The sequence below is a fragment of the Phalangium opilio genome, unplaced genomic scaffold (genome assembly GCF_054372755.1).
Source record: "Phalangium opilio isolate 3A_F unplaced genomic scaffold, DU_Popi_V2 ptg000091l_1, whole genome shotgun sequence".
Classification (NCBI taxonomy): Eukaryota; Metazoa; Arthropoda; class Arachnida; order Opiliones; family Phalangiidae; genus Phalangium; species Phalangium opilio.
In genome coordinates this window covers 1,565,318-1,576,626 of record NW_028324196.1, presented here as the reverse complement: position 1 = coordinate 1,576,626, position 11,309 = coordinate 1,565,318, and the positions used below count along the sequence as shown (strand labels likewise).

Sequence of the window (11,309 nt, the reverse complement as noted above, 5' to 3'; positions counted from 1 at the left end):
GGACTGCTTTCCACTCCCACTTTTGTTCGATTTGTCTTATATTATCTTATTTCCAAAGAAAATTAAGGATAGCTGCATTTTAATACCGAAGCGTAGGAAAAATGTGACAGTTTTTTTAAGTAAAATAAATGGCACGCCCCTGCCTTTAAGATTACGCCACTTGGTATCACAGTCATCTGCATTGAATCCAATTCTGCACTAATGTTCATCCAGACGTCCTTCTTCCGACGTGAATCTTCAATTGCATCCTTGTACTGTACGTTTGAAATAATTCAATGAGCAACAATGTGTTGTTCTTCCCCCATTTACAAACTACTGGATTAGACTCACTATCATTTCCATGTTAGAAATATAACAAAATATTAACCTTAAAGGACCCTTTTATGTATGATTTTGTTGTCTTTTACCTGGTTTATCAAACTCCGTTGAAAAAGAAACATTAGACTCAATTCTTTCACTCTGTATGTCACTCACTTCTTCGGAGATTGTTGAATTTAAGTGGTGGTTTTATACCTTCTGGTTTCACACCTATTTCTATTGCTTTATTCAGACAAGCAGCAGCAAATTTTGGTTCTGTTAATAATTATAAAATGTAGCATGACTGTTCAGTAGAATATGCGACGTTGATCTTCACGTTGACGCATTATCTTAATAGATGGGATTCTGGGGTGAAGTTCCGTATCTAATATGGATAGCGTGGATCGTAACTTGCGGCCCATTAGGAGTTCGGCGGGACTAAATTCATTTGCCAGGGGTGTCGATCGAGACGAGAGAAGAGCTAAATGAGGATCTTCGCTCTTTTTTAGTGTTTGTTTAACGACTTTGACAGCCGCTTCGACAAAGCCGTTACTCTGAGGATAGCAGAGGCTTGAAATTATGTGGGTGAATCCATATTCCTCAGCAAACCGACGAAATTCTGATGTCGGCGTCTTGCTAAATTGCGGGCCATTATCGCTTCTAACGACTTCCGGGACACCATGAGTTGCGAAAACGGACTTTATGTGATTTATGAAGGCGGCGGTGCTCAAGTTCGTCAATTTCCTTATCTCGAAGAAACGAGAATACATGTCAGTAACCAGCAGGTACCAAATTCCATGTAAATAGAAAAGATCTCTAGCCAGAATTTTGCAAGGTCGATCCGGAAAATCCGATGGACATAAAGGTTCATGTCGGTTGGCGGATTCTCTCGTACATGTTGCGCATTGCTTGACCTTATCTTCTACGTCTTTTGATAGGCCGGGCCACCATACCGTCGTGCTTGCCCTGGCTCTGTTTTTTGTGATGCCTTGGTGTCCTTCGTGGATTTTTGCCAGGATGTCTTGACGTAGCAACGATAGAATAATGAGGCTTGACCCTTTTAGTAGCAATCCTCGGTGAATTGAAATATCATAACGGTGGGGAAAGTATTTATCGAGGTCATGGACATGCGATCGGGATTTTGGCCACCCATGTTTTATGTAGTGAGCTAATGTCATGCAAGTCTGGTCTTCGTTTTGCGCTATTCGGAGGTCCCTCAGCCTTTCGTCCGAGATGGGTACATGCTATGTTATTAATTGTATGTGAGCTGTTATTTCATCTTCCAGGTCGCCGCCCTCGTCGCCCATTATTGGTCCCCGTAACAATGTATCTGCGATAATGAGGTCCCTTCCAGAAGTGTAATATAGCTCGTAGTTATATTGCATTAAACGGATTCGCATGCGTTGAAGCCGTGGAGACAAATCCTCTAAGGATTTAGTTTGCATAATGGGAACGAGCGGCTTGTGGTCCGTTTCAATATGAATCTTAATGCCCACGATGAAATCTTCTAACCTGGCACAGGCCCAGGTTAGCGCCAAGACCTCTTTCTCGATTTGGGCATAGCGTTGTTCAGTTGGGGTCATGGTCTTAGAGGCGTAGGCTATAACTCTTAGTTGTCCATCGTCCTGTACTTGCTGTAAAACTGCTCCAAGGCCATAGGACGAGGCGTCGGCGGAAACGATGGTCTTCCTTTTTGGGTCATATGTTGCCAAAACAAGATGAATTCGTTTGATGTCTTCGAACGCTTGTTGCTGAGGTACGTCCCAGGTCCACGTAATTTTTGTGCTCAGTAGAGACGTCAACGGCCGTGCTATCGCTGCCATTGATGGGATAAACTTGCTCACGTAATTCGTTATACCCGGGAATCTCCTCAGATCTGTGACATCCTGTGGTGTTTTGATGTGGATAATAGCCTTAATCTTGTCCTCGTCGGGTTGTATGCACATTGGTGTCGATTATTTGCCCAACAAATTTGACTTTGGAGACCGAGAATTCGCATTTGGCCGGATTAAGAGTTATACCAGCTTTATCAAGTTGGCAAAAGATCCTTCGTAGATTTTCGTCATGTTCGGGCTGTGTACTCCCATTCACTAGTATGTCGTCTTGTAAATTTACGTTACTGCTGAGTCCTTCTAGGGCGATGCAGATCTGCCTTTGGAAATGTTCTGAAGCGGAGCTTAGTCCAAATGGTAACCGATTAAAATAGAACCGCCCGAATGGCATGATGAACGTTGTTAATAAGCCGGACTCTTCCTCCAGTGGGACTTGCCAATAACCGCTATTGGCGTCGAGCTTAGAAAAGACTTTCGCATTGGCTAACTGTCCGAGTAGATGATCGACAGAAGGCAGTTGGAACCGTTCTCGTTTGATGAATTTGTTCAGGTGGGTTAAATCAACGCATATCCTCAGATTCGGGCGTTTGGAAATTGTATCATCAGTCATTTTGGCTAGTAATTTCTCTTCTTTCTTCTTGACGACGACCATGGGAGTACATCAATCAGTTGGTTTGTCAATTTTTGATATCACACCTTTCTGAACCATGTGTTCTAGCTCGTGTTTCACCGCATCCATCAATGGAATTGGAACTCTTCGAGATGTTGTTAGCGAGAAAGGCCTGGCATCTGGTATGAGCGATATCTTGTACGGCGTCTTCATTTAGCCCAATCCATTGAAGAGGGTCGGGAACTCTTTTATGGGATCGAACGTTGTTTTAACTGAAGTTTCAATGTCTCTAACCATGGTTATCAATGAAAGGTCCTCGCTAGCCCTGGGACCGAGGAGCGGGACTTGCAAATCATGTACGACGTAAAGCTCATCCTGGATGATGGAACACCCATAACGGAAGGACGCTCGTATTTTTCCGGCGGTTCTTAGAAGAGTTTTACCAGGTCCATAGAGGCGTTTCTCGGAATCCAGTAACTTGATGTTCTTGAATTTAGAATGATATAGGACCGTGGGGATGACATTGACATCTGCTCCCGTGTCGATGTTAAATCTGACTGGAAGGTCGTTGATATGGACATTGATCATCCATCTATGTTGTCTTGATATGGTCTGAGTTTCTTGAAGGATCGGATCGGCAATAGATCCGATAAAGAAATCGTTGGATATGCAAACTGCTGTCTGAATGTGGGTTACTTCTGCATCTTCAAGTCTCTCAACTTGGTTCATGTTGCGCCTTTGGAAAACTTGGCCCATTTTCTCACATTCGAAGCATCGTACATTTTTGGTGGGGCATTTCTGCCGTGGATGGTTGGAAATGGCTCCGCAACGAGGGCAGCAATTTGTTCTTTTAGAGCGGAACTCTTGAGAAGGTTTCTTATACTGAAGGTCTGACGCAGGACTTCTTCCGTTAAAACGTTTAGGTCTTTGAGACCTGTAGTTGGAGGTTCCGATGCTGTCGACTTGTGGAAGCGTGTTGAGGCTGCTCAAGCTGTTCGAATCCCTCTGTTCACGTTACCTGTCTCCCATGCTGCGTACGCGTTGGATGGCTTGCTCCAAAGTGATGGCAGGATCATCTTGAAGGCGTTCGGACAACGCTTTATCTCGAATTCCAACGACTATACGGTCCCGGATTAATTCGTCCCTCAGGTTTCCATACTGACAATGCTCGGCCAAGGCATACAACTGCGTAATGAAGTCATCGGCACTTTCCGCTTCTCGTTCGGCACGATAGTTGAATTTTTTTCGATCATAGATGGTATTTCGCCGGATGATGAAATGACTAGTGAATTTGTCGCTTACAGTCTTAAATTCTTTTTGGTGCGCAGGTGTGACGCCAAAAGAATTAAAAATGTCCTCGGCTTGTTCATCCATGAGGTAGATCAGCGCATTAACTTGTCCTTCTCCCTTAGTATTGAGGCCTGATGCAAGGCGAAAACGTTCTAAACGGCGCAGCCATTTAAGCCAATCACTGGGACAGGAAAAGTTGAATGGTTCAGGGGTAGACACATGAAACGCTGTTGATGCCATGACGGAAAGCACGGTAGCGGGAAACGCGTGAAACGCGACGTAAACCGTAAGCCTCGGCACGAGGAGAATAAACACAACGCGACTCACGATAAACGAGGGAACGGGCGAAAAAGCGAAGAAACTTCTTCTGACACCACGTTGTGTTTCTTAATTAACTACTTTATAAGAACACATTTAAAGTTACTAAAACGTCAGTTTTATTTAATGCATATTAGCACGCGTCCGGGATAGCAACTAATCGGAATAAAGACGACGATACGTTCATATAATACAAGACTGGGGTCAATCCAGTTCAGTTCAGATTTATAACTAGAGATATAACATTGGAGGCGCAATGCCAGTTATACAGGTGTAAAAATCAACGCCTTGGGATTCACTATAAACAGGGTGTAAATAACAACGCCTTGGGATTCACATCATTTTATTAAAGTAAGACAGTACAAACGTGATAATGGGGAGTATGTCTGAATGCTACACACATTGATTGTCATAGCCCTACACTTTAGCCTATGAAATTAGGCCGCACACTGAAACGTACAGTACATCTGTTTTGCAAACATATCAGCGTAGATGTTCAATGTATCTTCCATCGTGGTGAAGGCACTCTTCAAGGCGGCTGTCCAGGTCCTGCAACACATTTTCCAGCATTTGTGGTGTGATACTATTAATTGCCGCTCGAATCCGGTTCTTCAAATCGTCTACATTTAACGCTTCGGTGCTGTACACCTCGCCCTTGACATGCTTCACGGGTAGTTGAGCGGTTTTCAAAAGAGCGTTTTGGAATAAAGCGGTTCCCAAAACAGCGGTTTGTAAAACCGCGTGGAAGCAAAACCGCGGTTGCTGTTTCCGCGTTTCTCAATACAGCGCTATTTCCCAAAACAGCGGTTTCCGTTTCCGCCCAAACTGTGATTGATAGGGAGGGAAATCTCTATTATATTAAGTTTATAGAACAAAGAACAATATTATGCAAAAAGGAGTAGTGTTATATCGGAAGTAAATATAAAATATAATTTTTTGGAAAAGGCATATTATTTTGGGAAGTCAATGAAGATAAACAACAATATTTTGGAAAAGGCGTACGAAACAACGCTCAAGATATAAACGCTGTAATCAAAATGCGCTAAAACCAGAAATGGCTATAATGGCAAACGCGTTTATGAAAAAGCCGTTTTGGACAATGCTGTTTTGATAACACGCCCAATCGATAGCATACCCTTGAACATAACCCCATAAGAAAACATCAAGTGGAGTAAGGTCAGGAGACCTTGCCGGCCACGGAATTGGTCCGCCTCTGCCGATCCAACGATTGTGAAAGTGTTCGTCTAGCCATTGATGAACTAGAATCGCCCAATGTGCTGGTGCTCCGTCCAGCTGAAACCACAGGTCTCGAAGCACTGCTAATGGTAACTCGTCAATCGCTTCACTAAATTCGCGATGCAGGAAGTCCAAGTACGTGTGTTCCCGGTGATGTTCTCATCGAAAAAGAAGGACCGATAATTCTAGTGCCAATAATACCCACCCAAACAATTTCTTTCCATCGAATTTAATGGTAATGTTGTCGTAACCAGTGGGGATTTTGTTGGATCCAGTAATGGACGTTATGCCGGTTAACCGTACCATTCCTATGAAATGTCGCCTCGTCGGAGAAAAGGACCTTACGCAAGCATAACGGATCGGCTTGAATTAATTCACGCATGGTCAGACACAAATCTTGCCGTCTTAAGTAATCATCGTCCGTTAAGGCTTGATGGAAGTGGATATGATATGGCCGGTAGTGGTGACTATGTAAAAGAGCAAGAACGGTGAAATGGCTCAGTCCGACATCTTGTGCGACCGCTCTACTACTGGTGTGAGGATTACTTTCAAACCGTGCTAGGATGTCCACCTCCCTACCTACATCACAGACTATACGGTCTCGTCTACGTGCACGGTCGTGCACGACGAAAGTACCGAAATCACGAAGATTGTCTCTAATGTTAACGAAGGTGCTACGAACCGGATGTTGGCGGTCTGGGAAGCGTTCGGCATACAATGCACATTACCGCGACATTCACCCAAGATAAACATCATGTCCAGTTTATCGCTGTTAGAATAGGCTGGCATTCTTCTACGTGACAGAATGAACAACACTAATAAGAAACATGCGGTATCATAACTCGCGCACTTGTGATTACAGAATGTGTGTAGGTCTCCTTATCTACAGCACAGTAGGCCAAACTACGGGCTATGGGCATAGACATAGCCCGCGTTTTGACCTACCGTAGATAAGGATCCCATACGTGGGATCTTTGAAATAACCCGTGGAGATCTGTAGGTCAGAATTGCCAGTGTAACTCTGATCTAGAGTACTCCTTTCTAAAGAAACCTCGCATGGATGTCTTATCTACTGGTATGCTTTTTACAGCAATGTTACATTGAACGTAGGAGATCCTTGTAATCGGTAATGAATACAGAGAAGAGAATATTCTAGCACGTTTTGAAAAAAATCCTCGTAACAGTGGTAGATCGGTTGGACTAAGCCATACAGATATTCTTGCCATATTACATCGACACCATTTCCTACCCTATCATATCCACCGCCATTAAGCCTTAAAAGAGGACGATTTATTAAGACGGCATTACATTTGTCTTACCATGCGTCAACTATTAATTGCAGCCGATCCACTATTCCGGCAATGGCGACGAGGCTATATTTCACAGGGATGGTACGGTAAACCGTCTTATCATGCATTACTGGTCCCATTAAAAAGCCTATTGGTTACGACACCATTACCATCAACTGCGATGGATGGTAAATGTGTGACTTTGCATTCATGGGTACCGACTTAACGGGTCCTTGTTCTTCCATGAGAACATTACTGGTCCTACGTCACGAGTTTAGTGAAGCGATAGACGCATTACCATTAGCAGTAATTTGTGAGCTTTGCCAGCACATTGGGCAGTCAGTGTTCGTTAATGGCTGAAGTAACTTTTAGATAACTGTTAGATAGGTAGAGGTGGACCAATTCCGTGGTTAGCAAGGTTTCTTGGCCTTACTCCACTTGATGTCTTCCTATGGGGTTATGTTAAGAGAATATCGTAGTATTAACGTTGTTAAATAAGGTTGCTTGGGGTTAAGTCATGAAGACACGTAGTTCCGAGGCTGGTAGCCTTCAGACATGTTCCATATTAAACCATCTCTTTTGCTTACAATGCTACGCATTTATTTACACCCTGTATACGAGGTCTACTCTGTAGTATAGTGACGTTACCCGACGGCAATATTGGGGGCCGTCAGCGAAGGTAGCTGTTGGTCTGATTTCTTCCACCCTGTATAAAACAGCGATTGGCATCTTGTATGAATTTTCTTTTATAATCCAATCTATAGTTTGTGCAATTTGAAGTTTTATGAGTTTGCTTTTGACAAAAGATGCAAAACACATTATCAATACTCTTTTCGACTTGCGCATGCAAGGCAGAGGCGGTAAATTTATTATTTTCAGCTCTGGTAATTTTAAATGGTTTATTTTTATTAATGTTACCTCGAGAATTTTCAGACTTATGGTCGGGAACTAAACTTTTCGCCATTTCTTTACTTTCTAGCTGTTTACGCAGAAATTTAACTATCGAGTCAGTATCCCACTGTTGTTTTAAATCGGTACTTTGACAAAACAATTCTCTCATATCTCTGGGTAAACATCTTAGAAGCTTTGGGCAAAGAAGGGAAACACTGTCGGCAATATTTACCCCTATTAATTTTAAGCTTCTTAGGCTAATCTCGACAGAATCAAGGAGTTTGCGTAGTGCTTTCAAATCATCCGAATCCACCACTGTGGTTAAATCTAACAAATTATTCATGTGAGCTGCTTTATCGCTTCAGTGTTACCAAATCTACCTTTCAAAATAAATACAGCTTCTGCATAAGAATTTTCCGATTCGAATAGCTCATCTACTCCTTTCGACGCATCTCCTTCTAGATACGAGATTAAATAATGGAATTTGTTTACATCATCCATATCCGATTATCCTATTAAAGTGCGAAAACGGTTCCAAAAGGATGTCCATTTCATTGGATCACCGTTAAATTTTGGCAAAGTAATTTCGGGTAGCTTAATGTTGGCTTTACTAGAGTTTTGAGACATGTTGTTGGGCGTATTTGACGCAACGTTGATATTTGTCGCTTCATTGTTCTGTTGTCCACCTAACGTTGAGATAATACTATTCGCTACTGAATTCACTCCGATGTGGGTTCCTTCGTTAAGCTCTTTCAGCTTGCGTGCTGCGTCAGCTTTGACCGTTACAATTCTATCCAAGTAGTCTGCAGCTTCTTCAGCTTCTTTTTCTATTTCTTCATCGCCTTGCAAGAGACTAGAAACTTTATTGTTCACCCTTTGCAAGTTCTCCTCTTTCGCAGCTAACACGAGGGCCGCGTTTTCAAGCATATCGTACGTAGTGGTGGCACGTTCACTTTCAGCTAACAAGTTTTTGATGACATTAATTTGCCTTGTTATTGAACTTTTAATTCCTTTCCGCGACGCTCTGGCCTTTTTCAATTCTGGATCTTGGCCACTATTACTTTGCTTAGCTTGCATTAAAGCTCCATCGGCATCCGCATAAGCATCATCTTCCTCCATTTTTACTCGTTTAAAGTTCACTTACAATTTTTAATCGGATTTTTTTAGTCCAAAACTATTTTTCCAAAGGTTTCCCTAGGTTTCGGCACCATGTAGAATTTTAACTTTGACGGGATTCTACCAGACCGCGGAGAGCCATTTTAATTTTTGCTCGCTATCAGACTGCTATAAAGTTTATTTTTAATTGGACAGTTTCCGTAGGTTTTGTACTATTCGGCTATACTATTAGACAAATAACCCTTCTCCATGTTCTTAAAGAATAACAAGAACTTTTCGCATATCTGGTTGATTTTAAAAAAGGAAACTAAAGTGTAAAAGCCAACGGCACGCAGTGTTCCTAAGTGGTCTCCCTCCCAAGTACTAACTGCGCTCGATGTTGTTTAACTTCGGTGATCGGACGATAACCGGTGTTTTCATCGTTATATGGCCGTTGCCGAGTGGACTAGTTAATTATTCGAACTTAAAACTAATTAGACAAATTACCCTTCTGCATGTTTTTAAAGAATAACAAAAATTCTCATATCTGGTGGATTTGAAAAATGGAAACTAAAGTGTAAAAGACAACGGCACGCAGTGTTCCTAAATGGTCTCCCTCCCAAGTACTAACTGCGCTCGACGCTGATCAACATCGGTGATCGGACGAGAACCAGTGTTTTTAGCGTGATATGGCCGTTGCCGAGTGGATTAGTTAATTATTCGAACTTAAAACCAATTAGACAAATTACCCTTCTCCATATTTTTAAAAAATAACAAAAATAACTTTTCTCATATCTGGTTGAATTTAAAAAAGTGTTAGGCGGATTCTACAGACATTATCTTGAATATGATTATGACCAAGAGGGACGCAAATCCATCCACAAATCTAGATCGATTAAAGATAAAGGTTCCGGGTGACTCGCCTACCCTTTCACTATTGGGGGTGGCGTGTAGATAAATATTAAATTATAAAGGCTTAGTGTAGGGAGATCGTAGGGAAAGTACATGAATGCAATTGAGAGTTACCATGTTCATTTAATCACTAGGCACAAACGCACCTCAAATTAATTTTATCAATATCAAATAAACAAATTAAATTCCGATTCATGACTCCGATAAACGAAATTAAATAACAAACAACTAATTGAAAACGAAATTAAATAACAAACAACTAATTGAAAACGAAAATAAATAACAAACAAATAATTGAAACAAGCGGTCGTAAAAAGTAAAAATTAATATCAAGGCCAAGGCCTTGTTTGGTAATTAATAGGTATGAAACCAAATGTACGTTACGTGGCGTCGGATCGGTAGAGTCCGTCATTTAAACACGGGCGCCAGCATGAAGAACCCTTGCATGTTTTCACGTTTTCACACACCTCGACGCGCGGCTTCGTTAGCCGATAAATATATAAATGTAGAATCGGGGTTATGGGCTAATTGGCCTCTTTTACATTCGGTCTTATAATGTTAACCCGGTAATGTGCCCGATACTGCACTCGGTAGAGTGTCCCAAGGTACTATATGGGAACATAGTCCCGTTCAGCGTCTCCGGCTGGTTACCGACAAAAAACTATTTCGTTACTTGTCAGAGTTGGGGTAACGAATCGAATGAATCTCTTTCTGAGTGTCCCCGCTCATATATTTTTGCGGGTCATGGAGAAAGGGGTAGCGACTTCACCTATCTTTCTTCTCTTCTTCGTTTCACTCCAAAAATAAATACTCTCGCGCCAATCCGGCGTCCCAGAGGTCAAAGTGCGCGCACACACCAATATAAGTAAAGCACTCCTGCGCCAATCTGGCGTTCAAGAGTTCAAAGCGCGCACACACACAAATATAAGTAATTTACAATATAACAGATCAAAAAGGTAGATAACAATAAGTAGAACGGGTGGCGACTCTCAGTTTTCTACAGTATTAAAGAAAATGCAAAAAGGGACGAAAGGGGGAACAGTCAAGCCCAAGAGGTTAGTTTGACATATATTCGGACGCCCCATAGCGCTAATGGGTTAGAACATCCTCTGAACTCCGACATAGTGTCGCCTGGCTAAGCCACACCGGCCGGTAGAAGAAAATAATGGCTATCCCCTTTTCTCTCGACGACCAGCATCGAGATCGGAGATATACCTTTGCTTTGTGGTTAAAAACGCCTAAAATGATGAATTTAAAAGTTGGGAAATATTTCGTGTCAGATTAATATAACTTTAAATATGGAAATATTTTCGATACATCTTTGGAGTGAGTTTATCGCTCGGCTTATGAATCTTCATACAGTTTTCGGAGTAAACTTCATTATCTCCAAGATGATGTATAATGATATTTTTTATCTCAGAATCAATAGCTTCTGTCACTTCTTTCTTAAAATTTAAATATCTTGGTGTATTTTCAGGATTGCGTAGTTTGTAGTAGATCTTTCTCAGGGTGTTTTTTCACAAGTACTTTCCGGTTTGT

General features: G+C 41.9%; 2 pseudogenes; both read right to left on the bottom strand.

Annotated features, from left to right (window-relative positions):
* Positions 1-9,198: 9,198 nt before the first annotated feature.
* On the bottom strand, positions 9,199-9,317 carry LOC149644101 (5S ribosomal RNA; annotated as a pseudogene).
* A 123-nt stretch (positions 9,318-9,440) lies between these two features.
* On the bottom strand, positions 9,441-9,559 carry LOC149644100 (5S ribosomal RNA; annotated as a pseudogene).
* Between the last annotated feature and the right edge of the window lie 1,750 nt (positions 9,560-11,309).